This window comes from Barbus barbus (genome assembly GCF_936440315.1).
Source record: "Barbus barbus genome assembly, chromosome: 44".
Lineage (NCBI taxonomy): Eukaryota > Metazoa > Chordata > Actinopteri > Cypriniformes > Cyprinidae > Barbus > Barbus barbus.
The window spans coordinates 4,922,850-4,944,413 of NC_136722.1; the positions used below are offsets into that span (position 1 = coordinate 4,922,850).

Here is a 21,564-nt window from a genome sequence, read left to right on the forward strand (position 1 = left end):
GGTCGCACGCCTCTGGAGCAACTAGGGGTTAAGTGTCTTGCTCAGGGACACATTGGTGTCTCACAGTGGATTCGAACCCGGGTCTCTCACAACAAAGGCATGTGTCTTATCCACTGCGCCATCACCACCCCTATACTGATGTATAAATTGAATCCAAGATAAATCATGTTAGATCTTTTTTACATATCCAATGTGATATTGAAATCAACCATAACAGACAGAAAAAAACAAAACAAACCCATTTGACCATCATAGTTGGTTCTGCAGTCTGGTCATTTAATCTTATCTATTAATTTATATAGCCCTTCTTGGGTGCCCTCTTGCTGTGCATTTTTATTAGTCTTCCATGTGGTATATTTTCCTTGCAATATAATAATGTTGTAAAAGTGCCACAGACTCTACACTCTCTGAGAAATTCTTGTGTTCTTTTATTATTTTATTTTATTTTAATTTTTTTTTTTTATATAAAAAAAAAGAAAGAAAACTGTAGAGCAAGAATATCTCACTATCTGGCAAACTCTTACTGTAAGGCAAACTGGATAAACAACATATTACTGAGGAAAGCTGTATTGTGCCACGTAAATGTCACGTCATGCCTCAGTTTTAGAGCAGTGTGACCAGGTCGGAGAACATACCTACTTAGATCACTAGCTGATATCAAAATTATTCTAGGAGAACAGCGGACTTGGCCATGGTCATACCATCCATGAGGAAATCAAATCCACCAGGTAATCACTGGTTTATGCACATATTTGCATTTTTCATATTATGGGTCAAAATAGTTTTATGTTTTGAAGGATTTGGAAATTGCTGATTTCTGTATATTATCAGTCGACAGGTTAAAACATGTATTGCTGCTGGCATGTTTTCTTTGTACATTATCCTGGCTGGTAAGTCCTTAAGAATCTTGATATACACTTAAATACAGACTTAAAAATAATCATTAAATAAGAAAATTATTTCTCAAGAAAACCATGGATTTTTTTGTGTGATATTTATTTTTGTGAAGTTGTCTGAATGCATTGTAGTGGACTTGTTTTCACAGTATTGAACTTAATAATTTAATTCAGTTCATTATAAATACAAATTGTTAGCTGAGAAATATATATTTATATATATATTCTTAATATCAAGCAATTGATAGGATAAACACGGCTGTTCAATGTCTTTGAATTGCAATTGAGTAAATTCTTCCATCCCAACTTCTCATTCCAATTAAATGCCTTAATATATTATTTTGATGTAATTTATAAAGACTTATCAATAACACTTTACAATAAGGTGTAATTTGTTAACATTTAATGTATGAACAAACAATGAACAATACATTTATTACAGTATGATTTAATCTTTGTTAACGTTAGTTAATAAAAACGCAGTTGTTCATTGTTAGTCCACGTTAGTTCACAGTGCATTAACTAATGTTAACAAACACAACGTGTGATTTTAATAATGCAATAGTAAATGCTGAAATTAACATTAACCAAGATTAATAAATGCTGTAGAAGTATTGAAAAAAATAAAAACCCATGATTTAGTGAGAGCAAATTATCTGTAATGAGCTGCTGATCGTATGCGGGACGGGTTGAGTTACTTGCTATAGATATGCGAATACATTAACCGGCCCACTTCAAGCATTGAATTAGCCTTTAGAGTACCTGCACTTTTTTGTGCATACAGGCACTTCTGACATGCTGCTGATACTCAGAGTAAAATCGTCAGGATCTGGGTGATTAGGCTATAAAGCTTTATGATCCCATATATGATTAGAAATTATATAGAAACTATGTAAATCACACTACCCAGCCAGGATCACCTCTCTTCTCGACCAATCACGTGAATGAACGCAAGAAGAGTCTGTCTACTTCATTGTGTGGTGCGCAAAAGCATGTCAGGGGAGGCGCGCGGGGGAGTACAATAATAATTAATTATTGATTACTAATTTGAATCAGTACTTTATAACGGAAATCATCTCTAAAAAATGAAAAGAAGTAGGCTTTAGCAATCACATCATTCTAAACCGTAAACTCCTGGAAAGTCCAAGGATCCAGTGAACGAATTCAAACAATAAGCTCAAAACAGCGCTAATGCAGAGAAAACACGGCCGATTTCATCAGCGATTACAGAGAGAATAGTGACTTACGTCCAGATGTCAGTAAAATTATTCTTTTCAGCATGTATTTGGCTTAAAAGCAAGAGTGTTTTATAATGAACGCTGATAATGCGGTGGCCAGAGATTTAGCGATTCTGAATGGATCCGTATATTAAAGGCAGGCAATTTAGTGGTCTTTGGTGTCTCCCTGTGGTCCTGTTTGGTATTGCAGCTTGACTTGTGCTAATTTATATTGAAAACTTTTATTTAATTATTGAATGTGGCACTATACATATATTATGAATTATTAAAAAGTACTTATTTAATATAAATAAATAAATAAATAAATAGGGGGTGAGTACCGGCACTTCTTTTTTTCCACTTCAAGCACTGCATTTATTGGTGACTTTCAGTGTTACAGCCTTGGTGATGTTGCGATTTCATTACAGGACAAATCCTTCACATTCTATCTCATAAATTATTGTTTATAGAGACTCATTATGAAATCCTGTTTAGGGTATAAAAAGGGGAATTTTTACAAACGCGTTTTCTGTTTGAGATGGCTCCGTGTCCTCTGCTGTTCCTTTCAAAACTTTTGAAAACATTTTTATGGCTTTTATTGGGGGATTAATTAATTATGTGTAAAGTCATTTATAATTTTACTAAAATGCATTTTTAAATGATGTCAAATAATACAAATTTTCTTTTTCAAAAGTCTTTTTAAAAAAAAAAAATTCTATTCATCAGAAAGTTCAATGAATACACCTCCACACTTCATTCAAACCGCGCGCGCGGTTTGAATCTCCGACTCTGAGAGTCTCACAGTGTGAGAAGTAAATGCTTGAAATTTAAACATGTCAAGACAAAAGAAAATTGATGAGGATATGGAGGAAATTCGAAAATCTCTGAGCATGTTGTCTGAGGATCTTGCTCGAGTTGCTAAAAAACAAGAAATGCTGGAGGAGCTAATGTCGGAAGTCAAACAATTGAAAAGTTTGGTAAAAGAAAAGGATATGGTGGTCGACCAGTTGGAAAGAAGGATTGATGAGTTGGAACAAAATGCAAGAGGGAATGACTTGATTATTAGTGGGCTTGATACCCAAAATAGATCTTACTCAAGTGTGGCTGCTGGAAAGGACGGTGAAGATATTTCGAGCGAAGAACAGCAATCGCTCGAATATCAAGTGATGCAATTTTTCAAGACAAAGGACATTGATATTAAAAGCAAAAATGTGTCATCTTGCTACAGTCTTCCGAGGAAAAACAAACAAACAAAGCCAGCCATTGTCTTGCGGTTTGTCGAGACTAAACATAAGACAGACATTCTAAAGCAAGGGAAAAAACTGAAGGGGAGCGATGTTTACATAAATGAACATTTAACCAAAAAGAATGCTGATATAGCCAGAGTGGCGAGGAACCTAAGGAAACAAATGAAGATTCAAGCAACATGGACAAGAAATGGGAAGGTGATAATCAAATTAAACGGAACGCCTGAGGAAGCCAAGATTATCATGGTAAGAGATCTACGCGAACTTGAAAGATTTAAAACATGAACCTTGAAATGAATGAATTGCACTCTGATGGAAATGGCAGTAGTCCTAGATGGCCCAGATTGTGTGATGTTTTTGGAAGAGGATGGTTAATTTGGGGCTTAGGGCTATTGAGCCTACTGACTGTGTCTATTTTGATGGCCTTGGAATGCTGTGAAACTGGATGGATGGATTGTTTGTGCGTACGGATCATAGATAGAGGACTTGGCCTACAAGTGTTGAATATTTTACATGACAATGACTGATTGTATGCTTAAAGATTACGTATTTCCCTTTATTGATGGCCATGACAAAGACTTGGACCAGCCGAAGAGTGATAAAATGGACAATGAAATGTCAATGTCAAGTTTAGTTACACCCTATCTGAATTACACGCACAGTGGAAGATTAGAAGATATGGATGAAAGAGCGTTCGATGTGGGGAGTGAAATAGACCCCGAGAGGAATTTCTATTTTGACTCCACAACAGATGGGTCCAACTGTAAATATTTCACTGAGAAACAATTCAATTACATTGTAGAGAGGGATGGAGTTTATATTATCCATCTCAATAGCAGAAGTTTAAATAGAAATTTCTGCAATTTTATGGATTATTTGAAGCGGCTGAAGAGGACATTTGATGTTATTGCGATTTCTGAGACATGGTTACGAAATGATAATGTTGAAGATTTTGGAATAACAGGCTATGAAATGTTCTTTGTAAATCGGACTCTAAAGAAGGGAGGTGGAGTGGCCTTCTATTTTAATACTGCCCTGCAATGCAAGCAGGTTGTCTCTATGCCAAAAGAATGTGATGGGAATTTTGAAATAGTTACTGTAGAAATAGAGATGAAAACAAGTAGAAATCTAATAGTTAGTTGTGTGTATAGAGCGCCTGGGACATGTATTGACAAAACAAAGGATCAATTAGTTTGTATGTTTGAGAAGGTGGTAGGTAGAAAAAATGTTTTTGTTTGTGAAGATTTTAATGTTGATCTTTTGAATTTACAAGGCCACAAAGGTACCACAGACTTTATTTATACAATGGACAGCCTAGGTTTATTTCCAACAATCACAAAGCCGAGTAGAATTACAGCACATAGTGCTTCACTAATTGACAATATTTATTCAAATGTTGTTGATGATGTTGTTGTAACAGAACTGTTTGTTTAGTTTCCTTTTTGTCCTTATTTGGTTCTTCCTGTTTTAGTTCATGACCTAGTTTTGTTGATTAGTTATATTCATCACCTGTGTTTGATTAATTATCTGTTTGCTCCTTTGTTTCCTGTTTCTTTATAAGTCCTCAGTTCTGCCTTTATGTTTGTTGGATATTAAGTTGTAAATGGTTTGAAGTGAGTTGATGCTATTAAATATACCTTTTTGTTATCCTTTTGTGTGGGCGCCGATTACTACAACCACCAACCGTGACAGTTGTAGGGGGATTGTTGATGGAAGACATAAGTGACCATTTGCCCATTTTTGTTTATTATAATTGTAAATTAAATGGAGAAGCACCTGTAAGGAGGAAAAGAGAATGGAGGCTAAGGACTCCTGTAACCTTGAAAGCCTTTAAGGAAGATCTATTAAGATATAATTGGGAAACAGTTTATGTTAATGATGTAAATGAAGCGTATAGCTCTTTTTTGAATATTTATTTAAAGTTATATGAAATGAATTGTCCTTTAAAAATGTACATTGACAAAAAGAGGGAACAAAAACCATGGATGACAAAAGGGTTACTTAATGCATGTAAAAAGAAAAATACATTATATAGGGTCTTCTTAAGACAAAGAACGGAAAAAGCTGAGATGAAATATAAGGTATATAAAAACAAACTAACGAAAATACTAAGAAAGGAATGTGGAAAGTCATAAATGGTTTAATAAGAAATAAATCTAAAGAAGCTGCATATCCTAAATTTATAATAAAAGATAATATGTGCAAAGACAAGAAACAGGATGTGGCCGAAGAATTTAATGATTTTGAAGTTAGTGAATCTGAAGTGAGGGGAACGGTTTTAAACTGTAAAAGCAAGAGATCACAAGATTATACTAACATAGATATGTCCTTAGTGAAAGAAACCATAGAAGAAATTATCAAACCATTGACACACATATGTAATGTCTCATTTAGGACGGGAATATTCCCTGACCAGATGAAGGTAGCAAAGGTTATACCTTTGTTTAAAGCAGGTAATAAAAATGATTTATCAAATTATAGACCTGTATCACTCCTTCCACAGTTTTCTAAAATATTGGAAAATCTTTTTGTTAAAAGGTTGGATAGTTTTATCAATAAATATAATATTTTGACTGAGCAGCAGTATGGATTTCAGGCCAAGCAGTCGACCGGACTTGCAATAATGAAATTAGTGGATGAGTTAAGTAAGGCCATTGATGACAAGAAAGTGAGTCTGGGTGTCTTCATTGACCTGAAAAAGGCATTTGATACTATCAATCACGATATTCTCCTGAAGAAGCTGTTTAAGTATGGGGTCAGAGGGGTTGCATATTCTTGGATTTGTTCATATATAAATAACAGAACACAATTTGTTTCAGTTGATGGAATTATGTCAAGTCCCCTGAAAATTCTTTGTGGGGTTCCACAGGGCTCTGTCCTGGGACCAAAATTGTTTATTTTATATTTAAATGATCTCTGCAGGGTCTCAAGTGTTCTCAAGTCTATTCTTTTTGCGGATGATACCAATTTTTTTTATTCTGGGAAAGAGTTAAAGGATATTGTGAGAAATGTGGAAAGGGAGATGGAATGGGTTAAGAAATGGTTTGATATTAATAAGCTGTCACTGAATATGAGTAAAACAAAGTTTATGATTTGGGGTAAAAATAGTGTGACAGACGTAAGAATAGGGGTGGAGGAAATAGAAAGAGTTAATTAAATAAAATTTTTGGGTGTTATATTAGATTCTAAATTGGGGTGGAAAAAGCACATTGATTATGTAAAATCCAAAATCTCAAAGTCAGTTGCGATATTAAATAGGATTGGGAATTTGTTAAATAAGAAGGCATTATTTATGTTATATTCATCATTATTTGTTCCATATTTAACTTATTGTCTGGAGATTTGGGGTAATACGTACAAGACATACACCCAACCACTTTTTATTTTACAAAAGAGAGCCTTACGTATCATCACAAGATCACAATATAGGGATCATACAAACGATTTATTTTTAAAATTAAATATTTTAAAATTCTATGATTTAGTGGATTACAAGGTTACATTGACAATGTATAAAGTATATCATAAAATGTTGCCTGATAAAATTTTTAGTATGTTTGAGAAACGTTATTGTAAGTATGAGTTAAAAAGAACATGTTTGTTTAAAAAACTGAAGGTACGAACAAATATTAGATGTAGAACTATCTCTGTAAGAGGAGTGAATTTATGGAATTGTTTGCATATAGACCTTAAATTGACACAAACAATAAGTGGATTTAAAAGGCTCCTAAGAAATAAGATGATACTTTCATATAGATAAGTTTTGGGTAATTAAATTCTATGACTTTGTTGTTTCAAGTGTTTGCAAGAAGAGAATTGAGCACTGATTGACTGTTTGTTAATATTGAGAGGGATAGGCATTAATAAGCCTTGAGCTTCAGCCTATACCCTTTGGTTTAATGAAAAGTTATGTATATGAGTTGTATATTTGTTATTGTATATTTGTTAGTGATAAACCAAATAAACGAAACGAATAAACGAATTATGCGTCACGTCTATTTTCAACCGATGACACATAAAAAAAAAAAAATTAAGGACTTTATTCAATATTTATTACTCTTCACAACGGTGTGCGCCGCTGCAGTTAGGATGAAGAGGATAAGAAAGTCATTATTTTTGTTTTCTTTGCACACAAAAGTATTCTTGTAGCTTCATAACATTACGGTTGAATCACTAATGTCACATGGACTATTTCATCCATGTTGTTTCTACGTTTCTGGGCCTGGGAACATTCCAGTTACATTGATGTCTATGCAGGGTAAGAGAACCCTTAGATTTCATTAAAAAATATCTTAATTTGTGTTCCGAAGATGAACAAAGGTCTTACGGGTTGGGAACTACATGAGGGTGTGTAATTAATGACTGATTTTTCATTTTTGGGTGAACTACCCTTTAAGTGAGTTATTTTTTTAAAGGCTCTGCAATGGAAGGGTTGCAATAAATGTTGTGATTATTATACAAATTAGAGTATTTATGATTGGTTATGGCAATGAATGTTATATTTGCATATTGTATTGTATGAATAGGTGAAATAAGTCAAACCAGCGAAAAACAGCTGCAACAGAGAAAAGGCTCTGTCATTTTTTTTATTTTAATTTATTTACCTCAGGAGAGTTAACTATAAGGCTGCGTGTGGGAAAGAAAGCACACAAGATGCGACCACTAATCTGTTAATAGACTAAGCATATTAAGTTTGATTATACACTCACCTGCCACTTTATTAGGTACTCCTTGCTAGTACTGGGTTGGACCCCCTTTTGCCTTCAGAACTGCCTTAATTCTTCGTGGCATAGATTCAACAAGGTGTTGGAAACATTCCTCAGAGATTTTGGTCCATATTGACACGATAGCATCACGCAGTTGCTGCAGATTTGTCAGCTGCACATCTATGATGCGAATCTCCCATTCCACTACATTCCAAAGGTGCTCTATTGGATTGAGATCTGGTGACTGTGGAGGCCATTTGAGTAAAGTGAACTCATTGTCATGTTCAAGAAATGTCTGAGATGATTTTAGCTTTGTGACATAGTGCATTATCCTGCTGGAAGTAGCCATCAGAAGATGGGTACACTGTAGTCATAAAGGGATGGACATGGTCAGCAACAATACTTAGGTAGGCTGTGGCTTTTAAACGATGCTCAGTTGGTACTAAGGGACCCAGAGTGTGCCAAGAAAATATCCCCAACACCATTTCACCACCACCAGCAGCCTGAACCATTGAGGCAGGATGAATCCATGCTTTCATGTTCTTAACACCAAATTCTGACCCTACCATCTGAATGTCACAGCAGAAATTGATACTCATCAGACCAGGCAATGTTTTTCCAATCTTCTATTGTCCAATTTTGGTGAGCCTGTGCGAATTGTAGCCTCCGCTTCCTGTTCTTAGCTGACAGGAGCGGCACCCGGTGTGGTCTTCTGCTGCTGTAGCCCATCTGTTTCAGGGTTCGACGTGTTGTGCGTTCAGAGATGATATTCTCCATACCTTGGTTGTAACGAGTGGTTATTTGAGTTACTGTTGCCTTTCTATCATCTCTAACCAGTCCGCCCATTGTGATCTCTATTTGAAACAAACCAAAAAAATTGTGATTCTCAATCATTTCAGAAGTGAGGGGGACTGAAATGTCAAATATAATAACTTTTTTGTCTAATTGACAGGTTTTATTATGATTATTATTATTAATGATTAATTATTACCTCTTGCTTTAAATTGGCTGAGAAATCAAATACACTACTGGACAATAACCAATAATTTATAATATTTTCCTGTATTTTCCTAATGACAATTTTATGATTCGTTTAGCCTATTTAACTACACCCCCCCCCCCCCCTCATTTTTATCACTGAATAAGGCAGAAGTTATATTATAGCCTAGTAGCCTACTTATTGCCAAGTGTAATAAATGTTATCAATTTACACTGCATTATTCAGAATCAGATGTTTTTTTTTTATTACCTGGAGATGACTTGAAAAACACACAAAAACCATATTGTCGCACTCGTGTGTTTACTGTCTTCACATTTATTTTTATTCAGTTTAGCTACAGTAGAGATAGCTTTGGCTACAGTGATAGCTGGATTCTATGAGGCCGTTTCTGTGCGAGAGTGCCATCCGGCTTCGAGTAGCCTATAAAAGAGACATACACTGCATGAGAATGTTTATGACTCGTTCCTGACCGCATCACTGTCTTTACTGAATGTTTTTAAGGGAATATTTGCATTTATTCACATGCAATTGAATTAGATGATGTTTTACTAGCAAAGTTCGGGAGGAGCACGTCAGATACACAAGTGATACGCACTTCAAGTTAATCAATGCATGGAAATAAATACAGCTGACATACCTCTATTCATTTGACGGTTAATCCGTCAAGTCATGTCAAGTCACCTTTATTTATATAGCGCTTTTAACAATACTGATTGTGTCAAAGCACTTAACAGTATCAAATTGGAGGATAGAGTGTCAGTAATGTATAAAAATAAGATTAAACACTCAATTTTCAGTTAAGGCATTTCATTGTTGAATTCAGCGATGTCATTGTCTAGATCAGTTTAGTTTAAATAGTATCTGCTAAATCAAATTGATGATAATCACTAGAAATTAAGTGTCCCCAACTGAGCAAGCAAGAGGCGACAGCGGCAAGGAACCAAAACTCCCTCTGTGACAGAATGGAGAAAAAAAAACCTTGGGAGAAACCAGGCTCAGTTGGGGGGCCAGTTCTCCTCTGGACAGGAGATAATTTTTTATTTATTGTTTACTTATTGTTTTAATTAAAATTTTAAATGTATAAAATTTATTTATTTCTATTTTATATTGTTGCAATTTCTATCAATAATAGTATTATGTAGTCAGCATCTGGTTTGCCTGTCTGACGTTATTCACCATGTCGCAAAGTGAAACTTCCTTGTCGGGAGACGAATCCAACTCTCCTCTGGTCCCATCGCCACAGCCAACTGGTTCCAGGACCATTTCTTCCCCGCGTAGCAACGCAATTGAGCCCCAGGCCCCATCTCGCGGGCGGTCTTCAGCTCGTTTAGCAACATGCCTCCCAAGACACCTAGGCTCACACTCGCCACCTCGGGGAGAACACCAGCCGATTCCCTTGCGTCTTCCTACGAGTCCAACGATTCTGCCCATAGAGAAGTGGACCGTGCCGAGTCTGAGGCAGGCGCTGACCAACTCTGACATCCACACAAATCCCATCGACTTGGAACCACCGCAAGTGGCTCACAACATCCGAGCGCAGATATTAGCAGGTGCTGACATCGATCTCTCCTTACTACTTTCCCTCCTGTCCACTTCCGACTCTAACCGACAGATAGACTGTGGGGATTTCTCAGTCACGTTGAAAAACCCTAACCACCTAAACTTCACCATATTCTTCCTCAGTGCCACGGAATGCCTATTTTGACCCCTAACCACCTAAATGATTGCGAAGTGCCTATTTTGACCCCTAACCACCTAAACTTCACCATAGTCTTCTTCAGTGGCACGGAGCGCCTATTGACCGCGAACAACCTGTGAAGTTTCCATTGAAATAAGTTAATGCAGGGTGAAATGCAGGGGTCAAAAGGTCGCAGGGCCAAAAAATTCAGTACAGTGGTAGCCTAGGGCACCGCAAGTTTTGGATTTATAGATCACTTCTAAGCATGTGTTTCTGCAGTTCAGAAATCTTTTCACATCAGGGCACTTGAGTTAAATCAAAAGGGTTTTAGGCCATATGTGAGGAAGTGACCTCTGTGAGAGATTTTTTTCCAAAATGTGCACAAACGACTTTGCGTTCGGGTAGACGCTCGTCCGCTCAATGTGGACCCCCAGGGGCCGAACGGGAGCCGTTGACGCGCGCAACTTATTCAATTCATGTGGTATGAATTGTGAGACCTAAAGGTCCTATCGCCTTAAAAAGACCCCCTTGACGGCGGACCACCTGTGAAGTTTCCATTGAATAAGTTGCAAGTGGGACGTGGGAAACGCAAGGGTCACGAAGGTTACAGGGCCCCGAGATTCATCCCAGGGGACCGTCAGGGGCCCCCGAATTGGGTTCCGGAGTTTCGTGGCCCTAGATGCTTCCTTAGCCAATTAGGCACTGAGAAAGAAACTGCTCCAAAGGCCCATCCCCCACAGAGATCTATATTAGAAAGAGAGTTGTTTGAAGAGCAAAGCAATATATTTTTTGGCATCTCCCAACCTAGCCCTCTTGGTACGTCGTCGAGGGCCAAGTGACGCAACTTCCTGAATTGAAATTTGAGGCCACTCGGAAAAATCGCAGGAAGTGCCCACGTGCAACTTATTTGATGGGGCCTACACAGGCTTTCCATGGACAGTGCATTTTTATGAAAATTAAGTCATTTTACGAGATCCAATGTACATGAAACTGCTGGGCGATGTTTCCTGAGCACTGTACTTTAGGTATTACGCTATAACATCATTGCATTTATGAAATAGGCATTAATGCATTGTCCACGGAAAGCTTGTGGAGGCGCCGTCAAATAAGTTACGGGTGGTCATGCACCAATAGTGTTGAAATTCAACTCCAAAATCCAACATCAGCAGGTGACATCGCTAACTTATTTGACGTGATATTCACAGGTTTTCTGTGGATAGACCTTTTTCAGGGTAAATATTAATATTGATCAGTTGTAATGTACATGAACTTGTCGATGGTCACGACAGAGCGTGCTCTGGCCATACAGCAGCTCATGGCTTCCTTCGAGATCGGTGCCTCTCGCCCCCTCAAGGCATTTCAGAAAATGCTGGGCCTTATGGCTGCAGTTGGGCTTACTTTGCATGCGCCCCCTTCAGTGCTGGCTGAAACCACAGGTTCAATCCCAATGCGTTGCGTCACGGATGTCTGCTCGTCATCGAAGACCAGGCCTGTGTAACAGCCCTGACCCCTTGGAATAATGCTCATTGGATGGAACAGGGCATCACCGTGGGAATGGTCTGCAGGAGAAGGTTGGTTTCGACAGATACTTCCAACATGGGTTGGAGAGCTTTGTGCGAAGGAAAACCGACTTTCGGCCATTGGTCGAAGGCGGAGAAAGGTCTTCACATCAAATGCCAGGAAATGCTGGCGGTATGTCGGGCCTGTCAAACCTTTCTGCCAGACCTGGGGGGAAACCATGTTCTGGTCCGCTCAGACAGCATGACTGTGGTGTCCTACATAAATCGCCAGGGAGGGCTTTCCTCAAGCGCCTCTTTGTGCTAGTAGAGCACTTCCTGGAATGGGCTTAGCTCAACCTGTGCTCGCTGAGAGCAGCGCACGTTCCAGGCAAACTGAACCAAGGAGCGGACATGTCACAAAGAAAAGTCCCCTAAGAAGAGTGGATGCCCCATCCGCAAACGGTTCAGAAATTTTGGGAGGTTCTTGACAAGGCAGAAGTGGACCTTGTTGCCTCAAAAGACAGTTCTCATTGCCCAGTCTATTATTTCAAAGACCGGGAATAATAACAAGGACACAACTGGTCCAACCTCCTTCTTTACACTTTTCTCCCAATTGTCCTGATCCCACAGGTAATCAGATGAATCAGGGAACATGAACGCAAGGTTCTCCTGGTGGCCTCGCTCTGGAGAATCCAGAATTGGTTATCAGAGCTATCTCAGCTGCTCGTAGCAGCCCTGTGGCCCATTCCCCTTAAGTGGGATCTCCTTTCTCAGGTGAACAGGACGATATGGCACCCCCAACCCGACCTATTGTCCTGAAACCAAGGCATGGTTATATACCCAAGGTGTTCTCTACTCCATTCAGGGCACAGATCATTACACTCTCTGCGCTTCCTCCCTAAGAAGAAGAGGATCGGGAGTTGAATTTACTCTGCCCCGTTAGGGCACAGAGAATTCCACCCAGTTTAGGCAGTCGGAACAGCTCTTTGTTTGCTTCTGTGGCCCACTAAAGGGCATCCGGTCACAAATCAGAGACCCTCTAAGTGGATAGTTGACGCTGTTATGCTAGCCTACGCTTCCTTGGGCGTAAAGTATCTATAGGGAACATACTTGGTTACTAACATAACCTGGGTTCCCTGAGAAACAGGAATGAGTACTGCATTGCTAGCCGTGCTATGTAGCTGCACGACTCAGTCGTAGCTTCAGTTGAAGTAACCTGAATCATATGGTGAAGTGCCCAGTTATATAGTCAGATGGCCCTGCCCATTCTGGCGGGCTTCATGGACATGCTATGTTTTTAGTTTATACATGGTTAAATAGGTTTACTTGTTGTGGTAACAATGGAAATCTAGAAATACTAGTTGAACTACGGTCACTTTGGTAAAGCCATGGTTCATTTTCAAAAGGGACTGCCAGTGATAGGCTAATGTATAAAATGCAGCCTTTTTATTCTGTATGATTTATATTACAGTTTTTTTCAACTGTTTACACATAAAATCTTTACTTGTCACACAATTTCTGAAACCTGACACTCATGCACCAGAACCGCAAACCAAATCTGCAAAACCAAACACTAATTGTCGGCCTTTGATTCAGTTTTCAATTTAATAAAACACTTTTTGCAAAACACACTTTTTGATGGTGTCCTGAGTTTTTTTAAACTCGGCTTTCGGACCGTCCCATCTGGACGTCTTGTCCAATTAGATACTGTCCTTGCTTGGGGTGTTGCTCAGTTTCTCCACCCAATCAATAAATCAACATGTTATCTGTTCAGTCAGAGGTCCGAACTTTACAGGCTCTTGCAAAATATACTTTTGAACATGATTTCTATAACAAAACTATGATGCATTTGACAAAGAATTGATTGGAAGAAACATTTAAAGCATGATTTTTCAAACTCAAACATACCAAACACAAGCATCTGAATCCTTCAGCTATTCAATATTGATTAAGAAAACCATACATAATATTTGATTAAAACATGATAATCTAATGTGTGGGTTACAAACATAATATAGGTTATTTCTATGGAGAGAAATAATTCATAAGTCCTGATAAGAAGATTTTTAGTGCATATGAAAAGATTGTCTCTGTGTGGTTCTATGGAGAATAAGAGGCATGTTCTGTCTCCTAAGGAATTCCAGTCTAAGTCTTTGTCTTGTATGGGGGGAGAGAGAGAGTCTGTAGCTCATGATTTTCAAGTCTTGATTACTTGCCCCAAATTTGACAGTCTCCTTCCTGAATTGGAATTATTAATAAGTGTTCTTTTGTCTCAAGGTTGTAAGCTGTTCTGTGAAAGAGGCTTGCTGGTTAGTTTGCTTGCTTCAGACTAGTTGGCGCTAGGATTTGGACAGATTTGTGACATTGTCCTGTTACAGCTTTGAGGCCCCTCTTTGTGGAATCTCAGCTTCTCGTGTTTCGATGTTCTGATCGAATCTTAAATTTGTCTGATTCAGTCTCTGATATCCTACAGTCGTGGCCACGAGATCGTTTTGTCGAGGTAACAACATCCTTATGTCGTGGGATTTAAATTGAATGCGTAAATAAACCTACGTGACCATAGCAACCTGGGATTATCAGATATGGATAAAACATTTTTATTAACATTAAACATTTCATTTAATATTTGTATATTATTTATTATTATTATTATTATTATTAGGTCATAATAACTTGTTAGAACTATATTTTTGTTTATTTCATGTATCATATTTTATTATTTCCCCTTTCAATTCGTGTATCGCTTTACCTAGTTCTGTATAATTATGCTATTTGCTAACATATATTTTGCAAATACTGCAAACGCCTGACTGTCACGAATCTGGTCTGTGTACTTCTGTTTACTCACCACCAGAGGTCACTCCTCCATCATATTGACTCTTGCACCACACCACTGTTGCACTTCACCCACGAACTACAATTCCCATCATCCATTGCACTGACTACACATATACAGCTGATTGCACTAATCACACCTGAGAACTATCACACACTCTACTTAAACCATGGACTTCCTCTTCCTCTCTGTCGAGTATTGTCCTGCGTATGCTGTTCACCCTTCTGTGTTTAAGTCTGGTTCTGCGTTTAACACTCTCCAAGTGTTAGCTGCCTTACCGAGCCATTCTGTGTGTATGTCTAGCTCTGAGTCTGGTTCTGCGTATAACACTCTCCAAGTGTTAGCTGCCTTACCGAGCCATTCTGTGTTTTGTAAGTCTAAGTTTAGTTTGTTTTGTTTATAGTCTCGTTTCCTGTTTTCTGCCCGTGTTTCCTGGATTAACCCTTTGCCTTGCCCTTCGGACTCTGTTTGTACCTCTCTTGGACTACTGCTCGTGTACCTGGATTATCTCTCTGCCTTGCCCTATTGGATATTGTTTGCCGATCACCGACTCACGCTTGCCCTAGGATCTCTCGTGTCTTGCCCGTGCCATTTCTGTTTACCGGAGTTTGACCCTGCCTGTGTACTGACTGTGGATCCGCACGTCTCGCGTCTCGTTCACCCCGTTACACTGACAATTATGCCAATACTTTATGATTGTAGGCTATTTATGCCAGTGCGTGATGATAAATGAGTGTGTTGTGTTTTCATTTACAAATGAAACTACGTGAATTATCCATTCCTCAACGAAACACTAGGCAGTAGGCTATAATATTAATAATTATTAATTTGCAGAAAAAAAAAAAAAATGTTAAATTCAACCTTTAAACTGCATTTGCAATAGGCTATAAATTCCAGTCAGCATAATCAAGCTTCATGTTGAGCATTTACAGTAGGCTTATTTACACAACTGGTCAGAACGTTATGTAAAGAGAGAGTAATGAAGGAAAAAAACTAATATAAAAATATAATAATATGCTAATTATAATAATAATATACAAATATTATGGAAAAAGATGATCAGTTAATGGACACACACAGCTAGAAAGACTGGGATGGATAACAATGTTTTTTTGTAGAATATTTTATTTTATGTACTTTATATAACATCTAGCCTATTTGTGATAATTTGAATGCTGGTTACATCGCATGCAATAGCCTATGGTCAATATAATAATTTAATAATTTACATTTTACTTTAACTTATCAACAATAAGTTGAGCAATTTTAACTTTTTAAATTTGCAAATAGCGGCAATTATCTGCACCTCAGTATTGTAGTACATTATAAAACAGTATGCAATAACAATCCAACAATTTATATGAAATCTAACGGTTTTTTAAAGCTGGTTTAATGTAATTTAAGTTGAAATGCTTGCACAACCAAGTTGATTATATTTAAAAAAAAAAAATTAAGGCAGCAACTGAGCTTATGTTTTTCAGTTGAAATAAGTGGATTATTTTACAATGTACACTGAACTTTAAACATTTATTGGGAAAAAAAAGGAATTTGGTGTGACTGATATCCTCGTTCTCTCTCAGGCTCTATGTGGACTGAATGGTGGGATTCAAATGAGAGCATTTCTGCCCCCCAGACCTAAATCAGTCATTCAAATTAATAATTCGTCTTTTGCAATATCCACACTTGACATGGGTATCAGTGATGAGGAGTGGGAAAGACTACAGAAGGCTCTCGACTGGCCTGGTCCAGATCAACTAATCACTCAGCTGGATCTGAGCACAAGTCCAGTACACTCAACATTCTCTATTGTGGGACTGACAAAGAGAGACAAAGTAGGAGAAAATATCTCCGTTATTATCACAGCCAGAGACCACAACAAAAACCTGAAAACATATGGAGGAGATTTTTTCCAAGCAAAGCTTTTCAATTCAAAGCTAAAGGTGTGTTTATTTTATATTTTATGATACATTTTTATACAAATCAATATACAAACATTTGTCATATTGAGTTTCGATTGCCTGCTAATTGTTGATTTATTTACAAAATATTACATATGTTTATAAGCTTACTTTACTACCAGATATTTTATTTTTTATTTATTATTTTTTTTGCAATACACTTAACCTTTTTTATTCTTCTTGAAGGCAAGTGTGTACGGGGAGGTTGTGGATCATCGTAATGGGACTTACTCTGTTGTTCTTCTTCTTCCCTGGGAAGGTCAGGCACAAGTTTTTGTACGTCTTGAGCACTCCAGTGAGGTTGTGCAGATTCTTAAAAAATACAGGGATTCGTCATTCCCACGCAGCCACTATAATGGCCACTTTGAAGGGCCGGGAACCAAGAACACCAAGATCAGTGAAGTAGTAGAATGTAATCTTAAGTGGGGTGCAGAAGGAAGCTGGAGTAGAGGAAACTGCTGCTGTGAGTATAAGGATATAAAAACAGGGACGGAGTGGCAGTGTGAGAGACCCAAGAAACTTTCCTGTGACAAACTAGTTGGTCACTCCATGGGACGTTTTGAAAGCCCATTAAATCGTTTTGAGAATCAACTTTTTTCAAAGTAAGTTTGAAAGGATTCAAAATTAATTTCAGAAGAATTATAATTATAAAATGTTAAAAAAGTAGAAAATGTATTATTATTATTTATCTACAGGAAATTAACAAATGTTGCTATTACTGGAGACAAAACAAGCATAAATGTCCTTCCCAACACTGACGGCAATGGTATGTTAACGTATGGAGAATGTATTAACATATTATGACCATTTATTTCCCTGTTTGGAACATAATATTATGACCATTTATTTCCCTGTTTGGAACATAATAATCAGAAAGCAAATAGCAGTGTGTGGGTTGCTGTTATTCATCTTAATGTTCTTTTTAATCTTATTCATCTTAATGTTAAATATTATCATGCTGTGTGCAATGTTTCAGTGAATGAAAAATTCAAGCTATAAAACATTTTTATCTCATTTTGCTTTTATTCATAAAATATCTTCTGCGTTCTCTTTATTTTTTCACAAATACAAAATGGTCAAAATATACATGGACCACATAACAGAGGACTGATATCATCTGCAATCTAATGTAATGTTACAAGAGAATGAACAATGATAGCAGTCTTTTCAGGTAAATGTTTCTTTGCTTTAGGCACAACAGAGAGATGCAGATCTGGCTTGACAACACCAGTTCCTGCTGGGTTCTATTTGAAAGATGTTTGGAAGTCTTTTGTATGCAACACTCAACAGTTCAATTCATCACAAATGGGAAATTGTCTTAAAAACAAAATTGTCTACTTGTTGGGAGACTCCACCACAAGGCAGTGGTTTGAGTATTTAGAAAAAAATGTGCCAGGCAAGTTATTCAACAATAAGACTTTGTCATTATTTTCTTTACGACTTGTTAGCATGAATGTGCAATATAAATTAAATAAGGAATTTACATACATAGGCCCAAAAAGTATGTGGACTTTTAAGAAAAATAATTAATTAATTAATTAATTAGCTGTTTTTGTGTGTGTGTGTGTGTGCGTGCGTGCGTGCGTGCGTGCGTGTGTGTGTCTTGGTATTAGATGTAAAATATCAAAATTTTGGATAACATTTAGGTTAAACTTGCGAAATGCCATTACAAAAATGGCTTATGAAAATTTGTTCTGACATATTTCAGTGTGAATTAAAAAGGTATAGTGCACCAAAACTTAAAATTCTGTCATAATTGATTCATTGTTAGTCATTTATTTGTTTGTTGTTCCAAACTTCCTTTAATTATAAATTTTTCTTCTAATAGTTAAAGTCAGTGGTGTCCAGAACAACAATGGACCCTGTTGACTTTCATTATATAAACAAAGAAAATTAACATGTAAATGAAAAAGAAGGAAAGTTTAAAATTACATGAAGGAAAGTAAATGGGTGAATTTTGGGTGAACGATTTCTAATTTGCCAGTACATTTCTTGGGACTACTGTTTAAGAGATTAATAAAGAAATTAGTCTAATGTAAGTTTTACTTATTTTTTTTATTTTTTTTTAGATTTAAAAAGAATGAACCTCCACACTCCTCCTACAGGTGGACCCCTGATGGCTGTGGAATTGAAAAATAATATCATTATTCACTGGAGGCCACATGGTGTTCCTTTACGATTTAGTAAATTGCTCATTACTAACCTGCATTATATCAGCAATGATATTGATGAAATAGCAGGTGATTCTCATGCAGTCGTTGTCTTTACATTCTCTGCCCACCGGGTTTTTCACCCATTAACTTTTTATGTGCATGAAGTGGCTAAAATCCGTCAGTCTGTTGTTGCGCTGCTGAGTCGTGCACCAGAGACAACTGTCATCATCAAGTCTGGAAACACTGCAGGACGAAAGGTACACTTGCACACTTCAAATCCTGCTTTGTTTTCCATTTTTTCAAATCTCGTTTTCTTATGCTAATGTTTATGGTAAACAAGACAATATGGTGTATTTGCTATGCTGCCTTTATATTGAAAACTAGAAACACTGTTGCTCAAAGATGCATCTCAGAATATTTTATGCAACATTCCTATTATTATTATTTTTATTTATTTATTTATTTTTCCCCAATTGATGTAAAATTGTGTCTGATCAGTTTCAAATATAAAATACAGTTTGTCCAAACCAACTTTGGTTAATCTAGGTCTGACAGTATAATTTGCTACTGATATTTGCATCTGTAAACATGTTTCTTCTGTCTCAAACTAACTATATTCCTTATACATTTTTAGATTTTATTGTCTTGAAGCTTGGAAGCACTGAAAGCTTCATTTACTAGAAAACTTCCTTGTGTGTGCACGGAATTCTGATTCTGATCTGTGTTCTTACAGAATATTTTTCAGAGTGATTGGTATACGATGCAGCTGAACACAGTGATGCAAGAGATGTTCAAAGATATTAATGGAATAATCTATTTAGATGTCTGGCAGATGACTTCCTGTCACTATCTACGTGAAATATTCACCCAGGACCTGTTATCGTTGCTAATGAGGTCAAAACATTTCTGTCATATGTCTGTCCTGCATGATTCATCATTTAATATCACACAGCCCCAAAGAATAACATTTATCCTGATTTGTCATCATCTACAATGCACATACAATAAGACAATGTACATAAAACCAGATTGAATGAGATGCTAAGAAATAGCCTTAAAAATAAATGGACAATGTAATGTCTAAAATGATTTACATTAGAAAAGTGGCATAAACCTACTTGAACATACTAATTTGTAAATAAAGAGATTATGTTATAACTGCTTTGTTTGTCTCCATTAATTTATGTATTTGCTTTTTTTTGGAAAGTAAAAACCTAAAATTGTAATTATATTTATTGTTCCCTTTCAAGGGAACTTCGAACTGCGTCCTCTAGAGGTCGCTATGGGGAACTCCATCTACGTGACCCGTGTCTGAAGCATATATACAAAAACACCAAATATTGGCCGGCGACAGCCTATGACGTCACTCCCGGTGCGACCACAGTATAAAAGGGCACCGGGAAAAAGCGTCATCCTCTTCTTCGTCTTCAATGACTGTTTTGTTTGAAGCGTGCATCTTACGAGGTAAGTATGGTTTACTTTTGTAATGCGAGCACTAGCAAGGCGTTAAGCGATGTGTGCATCCGTGTCCACGTTATCTGATGCTTGATGACTCACATGATCTTTGCGTCTTTTGTTTGCGCTGCACGTACTGCGAGCGTTTTTCTAAAATCTCTGCTCTCGTCTGTCTCTCTTTTCGAGGAAAGAGGGGCAGCTGTCTGCTTCCCGCGGTTCAGGACCCTCCGTGTTTCAGCAGCTCATGAAAATGAGCTCATGGGGTTTGCAGGTGGTTCTCACCAATGAGTTATAGAAGGGGTTTTCCTTCTCGCGCTTGTCAGTCGCGAGCGAGGGCGAGCTGTTGGATGACAATGACGCGATTTCGCTGACGTCATCTGAGAAAAAAAAAAACAAAACGCTGGAATGGCAATGCATACGCAGCAGCAGGTCAGGCTGTCACCTCATTACACACTATGGCAGTGTTTCAGGCATACCAGGCTGATCTGTTGAAAGACCTGGATAAAAGGTTTGTAAAAAAAAAAAAAAAAAACCTTCATTTAAACGAGAAGGTCCAGGTTTGAGCCCAAACAGCGCAGGGGTCCTGGCCCATCCTGATCTGAGGATCAGAGATGGGCACAGAAGGCTAGTGTCGTGACTCGCGCCCTTCCCCGCCTGCGGGTAGGGCTTCAAGTGTGGCGCGGGTCAAAGAGAGGTAGCAAGACCTGAGGGAGGTGGTCCGGACGGGGCGCTGCAATGCTCTCGCCCAGGCCAGGGTAAGAGTTGAACATCTCTCCTTCCCTCAGGGGGCCTGTACATCTAAAGCCCTCATCTTCCCCTCTCTAATTCCCCTGCAACCTCAGTTTTCTACCACCTGACCGAGGTTAGGTGAGCACCTCCTGCGCTCTTATTTCAGCCCCTACACTGGACTGTTCTTCTG

General features: G+C 37.8%; 1 pseudogene across 1 annotated transcript; it reads left to right on the top strand.

Moving 5' to 3' along the window:
* Positions 1–631: 631 nt before the first annotated feature.
* On the top strand, positions 632–20,120 carry LOC306863229 (NXPE family member 3-like; annotated as a pseudogene). The gene is made up of 8 exons: positions 632–728; positions 832–890; positions 16,660–17,019; positions 17,224–17,639; positions 17,733–17,803; positions 18,230–18,433; positions 19,107–19,447; positions 19,924–20,120. The product of its transcript is annotated as an NXPE family member 3-like (transcript).
* The last annotated feature ends 1,444 nt before the right edge of the window (positions 20,121–21,564 follow it).